Raw genomic sequence first — 6000 nt, 5'->3', positions numbered from 1 at the left:
GAATGATCAGGAAAAAAGAACGAGGATACAAATTACCAACTTCAAAAATGAGAAATTCTTCTACAGGAATTAAAAAGAAAATAAAGGTATATTGTTAACAGATTTACATTAACAAATCCAACAACGTTGGTATTTTCACCACCAGCAAAGTTCACTCCAGTAGAAATATTAAATATTTGTTGAATAAGGGAATGTTAGCTATTATTAAGGACAGGGCGCCGAGCCCAGGCTTTAGAGATCAATAAGGCATTTCAGCCCCAAGCTGCTTTCATTTCACTGGAGGGAGGAAAATAACCAAAACTTAATACACATCAGTGCAAAAGAGTGAGGGAAAGCTGGGTCAGGAAAAGCTCCTCTCGGCCGGAGTCATCCAGCTGAGACACGAAAGACCCGTAAGAAGTGCTTAACTTTTTAAAAAGTGCACAGGAGTCGTTGTGCATTAGCTCGGACGCGGCCCAGAGCCGAACAACGCGGCCCGGCCACCGCCGACTGCCTGATCCCTCTTGTCTCAGGGCAGGCCTAGCCCTTCCACATTCGCGCTCGCAGCTGCTGAACAGCCACCTCCGTCCTAACCCAGACCGTAGCATTTGTGCGCCTGCGCACTCAAGCAAAGCGCTTGCTGGGGCGGGCGGGGAGGCTGCCGGAAGTGTGACCTTTCGCTCCCTGCTCGCTGTTCCCATCCGGGTCGCGACAGTCTTCCGGGTGTTTCTGACAGGGCTTTCTACGCCGCTTTTTCGGTGACTTTTTGGTCTTCCGCTTCTTGCCACCGCCCCGAACCTCCCACACCCTTGCTGGCCCTGCCTTTTCTTGTGTCGCTCCTCCCCGGCCGCCGAGCCCGGGGTTTAGGTTGCGATCCGGATCCGGAGCCAGGCCTAGCTTTTACGCGGGCCACTACCTGCTTTGGCTGCGGCGAAAGCGACAACCGAGCGCGCCGGGCTCTCGCTGCTCCGGCCTTGGAGCTCCTGGGCGGGCAGTACCAGTAGGCCCTGCTTAGCCCTTCCCCGAGGAGACCTGTGAGTTAGGGGGCTTCGGAAAGGGACGCAATGGTGTAGGCCCAGGTCGGGGGCGGGGCTCGGGGAACTTTTCCTCAAACCGCACTGTTATGTTTGCGTGGGAAGTTCCGGCGATCTTTCTTAGACGTCCCAGACGTATGGGCGGCCCCAAGGCTGCTGCACTTTTCTGAAGAATCTTAGGACCGCTTACTTTTTCCACTCGTTTCCTTTCCTCGCGCCCCGTTCTCAGTCTAGGAGCAAAAGAGGAAGACCGTGTTGGGACCCCTGCATGGAGTTTCAGAGGGTGGTGAAAAAATAAGGTAAACATCTGGATTAAGTATTTAAAATGTAAGGCTTTTAATCAAAGGGGCCTCAGTTCTTCACTTTCCAGGGAAGTGCTCAGTCTAGGACTCTGTCAGATTGTTGTACCCTTCATTTCCCGGTCAGCCTTGGTAGATAGACTCGTCATCTGCCTAGGCCAGAGCACGATGGGGTTTATGTGTCTCACAATTTCTTGATTATCCAAATACCGTCTTTTCTCTCCTTCAGCTCTTTGTTTAAAATAGGAGTTACGTACTTAGATTGCGGATACCAATAGGGTGAACCGAAAAGAAACAGAGAAACTAAAACTCAGGCGAAATGGGAACTTGTTGACGGATATGTGGTGTGTGATTTTGTGAGGGAAGATCATAACTGAACACTAAATCTGTGTTTTGTATTACAGGTAACATACTCTTCTTGTAAATTCTGTCTTGGACGGATTATTACCACAAGGCTTTTAATATGTACAGCGAAGAGGCTCACAATATTTAGCCAGTGGTAGTGACATTATTTTGTTGGTGTGATGGCCCCAATTATGTCTGGTCTGGAAATGCTCTTTCATACAGGCTTTAGGTGGAACAGGCCATTTATCAGTCATTTAAGAAATGGCCATTTCAAACCACATGACAAGAATTTTTTTTTTTTTTTTTTTTTAGTTCTGGGTTGGTATCTAATTCCTAATCAAAAGGAATGTCCTTTTCAAAACTCGCAAGTAGTTTTGACAGTGGGTGAGCAGGATATAGGATTTGGACTTTTTGCATTGTGGAGAAAAGAAGTGCGTTTAGGAGGTCAAAGGCATTTGGACAAAGTGGACAGATAACTTGATTTAGTTGCCATAGTTCTGGCTTTTGGTTTTTATACTGGGGAGATTCTGCTTTCCTTGGAATCCTGATTATGGAAGGAATTATGTAACCTTGAAAGTTCTCTAATTGGTTGGAGAAGAGTCAAATTTAGGACAGAAATTCCAGGTTGTGAGTTACAGGACCAAATACCGTATCACTAGGAATTACTTTGTAAACCACTCCTGTACACCCTTGTCTCCTGTATGATTATTTACAAATAAACGTATATAATTTCCCATTGTGTCAACCTTAGTCAAGAAGCAACTTTAAGATTCTTTCCTTAAGAACCATGCAACGGTTTTAAGGGGCGCCTGGGTGGCGCAGTCGGTTAAGCGTCCGACTTCAGCCAGGTCACGATCTCGCGGTCCGGGAGTTCGAGCCCCGCGTCAGGCTCTGGGCTGATGGCTCAGAGCCTGGAGCCTGTTTCTGATTCTGTGTCTCCCTCTCTCTCTGCCCCTCCCCCGTTCATGCTCTGTCTCTCTCTGTCCCAAAAATAAATAAAAACGTTGAAAAAAAAGGAAAAAAAAATTAAAAAAAAAAAAACCATGCAACGGTCTTAAAACACTTCTTCAGAAGTTCCTATATCATCCTATTTTATTGTCACGAGCATTGAGAAGCCAATAACTTTAAAGTTAAGGAAAATAAGATACCAGCAATAATCTGGATTTTCTTTATTGTAGAATTTCTTATCCCTGCTATCACAGTTGATGTGGAATCGTGTTTTATGTAGATCATCAAATAGACTTACTGAAGGAGCCTTTCATTCAGAATATAAAGAAAAAGATACAAAATTTTGTGGTGGTCTCTTTAATTCTATGGTAATAGGTGTGTCGGATTTTATACTCTAAAGCTCTGTATTCTGTTTAAAAAATGATTCCTCATATTGTTTTTGATGGATGATTATTTTTGGATTATTTACATTATTTGTCTTCATCAAAATCAGTGTTGAAATGTATTAGAAAAATATTAGAAAGAGGAATTGAAATTCATGCCTTTTGGTTTACTTCTTGATTTCTAGATGGTCATGCAGGATGCCCATGTTGGGGAGCAGTGAATGCCATTGGTTACATTCCCTAGGAATGATCTGACTGTGAGGGCTGGCCTTGTTGAAGCCATACTTCAGGGCCAAGATTCATACTGAGGAGAACCTGACAGATACTTTGTTTTGGAGGAACTCCAAAAGCTTCAGTTGCTTATCTGGGAATTTGGGATAGGCTGAACTAGATACCTGCCTTAGGTAAACTTTTGGTTCTGGAATCACTGTAAGCTTTTAAACCTTGGATAATTTGGTCATTAGCTTTGTAGAGTGTTTGTGGGCCACAAGACATCTTTTGACTTGTTCTTGTTTTGGATCTTATCATGTCATGGCATAGAAATAAGGTGAGGTCTAGACTGTTTTGTCATTTTGGGTTTTCAAGTCTTAATGCATGTATATGGGGCTTTATTTGGGTCCAGAGGAAAAACATAAGCATATTGATGTAAACATTGGGTCCAGAGGAAAAACATAAGCATATTGATGTAAACAAAGTGTCTAGAATTTTAACTATTAATTGATTTAAATAAATCTGAAAATAGAACATTTTAATTTTAGCTTTCTGAATACAGATTCCTTCCCTTGTTTGATCAGTAGTATCTGTATTCCAAGAAAATGAAATATCAAGCAAAATTCATTTAATGAATTACATTTAATGTTATTTTCTCATGAATCTTATGAAATAGGAGTTATGTTTTGTGGGAGTTTGGGTTAGGGAAACAGAATAAAGAAAGTCAAGAAAGAAAAGAGCATGAACCCAGACAAAGGCTAGAACATGGCTTTAGTTGCTAGTCTTGAATCTGGCATTCTGTGATTATTACATGTACTTTTAATAAAGGATTGTCCAGAATCCTGCTTGGTTCAAGATATTTTCCATTTCCTTTGAGCAGTGAAAATCAGGGAGTACAGTTTAACAGTTATGATAGGAATGATTAAAAAAAAAAAAAAGTATCCTGTAATGAGATACAGACCTGCTGAAGGGAGTTGATGAACTCTTGTTTTCTGGAGGTAACACCTTGTCTCTGGTTCAGATTAGAGAGTCGGGCGCTTGGGATGAGATCTGATGGGATCCCACGACTCTTATTCACAATCCATTATAAATCTTGGCCTAGTGAATCTCGTTCATTATCTGTGTACATCCTTGGAACTTTAGTCTTGCAAAATTGAAAAAAAGCAAGGAACAAAGTGTGTATGAGTGATTTATTAGTTTCTTCACAGATCTTTCTCTTTTTCTATCCTGTTTTCTCCACCAGTTTTTCCAACCATCTGGTCTCAATACCCAGAGGCAGCTATTATTTCTTTTAGATGCTTAAGTGTTATTTTCCTCTGTTATTCCTCAAAAACTTCTATGGCTTGTTTTTAAAATTGACATCTACTGAAAATTAGAATTCAGCACCTTAATGTAGCCTCCCTTATCATTAAATTGTACTGTATATGAACATGTAAATATATATAGTATATTTTAATAATGTACGTAATCTTTAAATAAATATATGAAATAGATATGTAATATGTTACAATTTTGTTTAGATTGATATTTTTAATGTTTGTGTTATTGTGAGAACCAAATAGATAATGATTATATATCCTTTTTTATATGACTTTTTGAGTGTGTGTGTGTTTAGGTAATTTCTTTTTAACTTGCTACTTTTTTGTTTGTGTGATTATTTTTGCTCCTCTCTGTGGTCAAATACATCAGGTAAACTGCCAGTAAAGTTCTAAGTTTTTTTCTCCTTGGGTCTCTTCTTGAAACCCTTCATCCTCTTGCTCTAATTTAACCTGGTAGCTTTCCTTCACCACTGTTCTGGGGAATTACTTTGTCTCTGCCCTACAGCAGGTCTCCCTTTTCGTAGATCCCAGGTTTTTTGTTTTGTTTTGATTTTTGATACTTGACATGTCTGAACATGTTTTTATTCTCCCTTGCAGTGATAGTATGGCTCGGTATAGAATTGTAGCTTGAGAGCATTTCCTGCAGAGACTTGAAGGCGCTAACTTCATTGTCTTGTAGTTTCCTCTGTTGCTATTGAGGATTTTAAAGTCATTTTGATTGTCAGCTCTTTATTTATAACATTTTCCTCTTCTGTAATATAAGTTTCTTTTTCCTTATGTTCTGAAATCTTACCATAATATACCTTGGTACATACATTTTTTAAGGTGTGCTTTGTGCTCATTAGGTCCTTTAAATCTCAGGATTGGTTTTTTTCAGTCCTGGACATTTTATTGTTTTGTTTATTTGATAATTTCCTTCTGTGTGTTTTCTCTCTTCTACAGGAACTTCTGTTATGTTGGATGATGGACCATACAGTTTGATTCTCTTATATTTTTTTCTCTTATTGTCCTGCCTCCTTTCTGCCTTTACTAGTTTTTCCTTTTTATTCTAAGAGATTTCCTCAGTGTTCTTTTAACTTTCTACTCAGTGTTTCTGCTTTTAATTTTATAATTTCGAAGAGCCTTTTCTGCTTTTTAAACAGTATATTGTTTTCTGGGGTTTTTTTTTGCTTTAATTAATTAATTAATTAATTAATATATTTATCTTGCTCTTGGAATTGTTTTTGTTTATTCCTGGATCTTTTTTCTCTTATGGTGATCCTTGAATGTTTATTTTAAGTGAGAGTTCCTAGAAATCAAATTGGAAGCTCTATGTGCATGGGTGGGCAGTTTAGTAGTAGACTTTACTGTAGTTTGCTAGCAGGCTTAACTTTTTCTTCATGGAAAACTGTTACTATATTATAGGTTCTCTGGTTACCATGTCATTTGGTTTCTTTCCCAGTACCATAAATGGGTTTTCTGATTGCCTGCATTGGGAGGGTGG

The 6000-nt window shown here is 39.7% G+C and overlaps 1 protein-coding gene across 2 annotated transcripts in view; it reads left to right on the top strand.

Moving 5' to 3' along the window:
- The first annotated feature begins 1020 nt into the window (after positions 1 to 1020).
- The window catches only part of TENT2 (terminal nucleotidyltransferase 2), a 72768-nt gene continuing 67788 nt past the window's right edge, over positions 1021 to 6000 (top strand). For both annotated transcript variants that reach the window (XM_086698024.1, XM_086698015.1), the window contains exon 1: positions 1021 to 1312. The gene's annotated coding sequence lies outside the window, so the exon portion shown is untranslated. The remainder of the gene's footprint in view (positions 1313 to 6000) is intronic.

Source organism: Puma concolor, chromosome A1 (assembly GCF_028749965.1).
Source record: "Puma concolor isolate L17-30 chromosome A1, mPumCon1.1.hap2, whole genome shotgun sequence".
NCBI lineage: Eukaryota > Metazoa > Chordata > Mammalia > Carnivora > Felidae > Puma > Puma concolor.
Note: the sequence above shows the minus strand (reverse complement) of the source record. Positions and strands in the feature narration are given on the sequence as shown.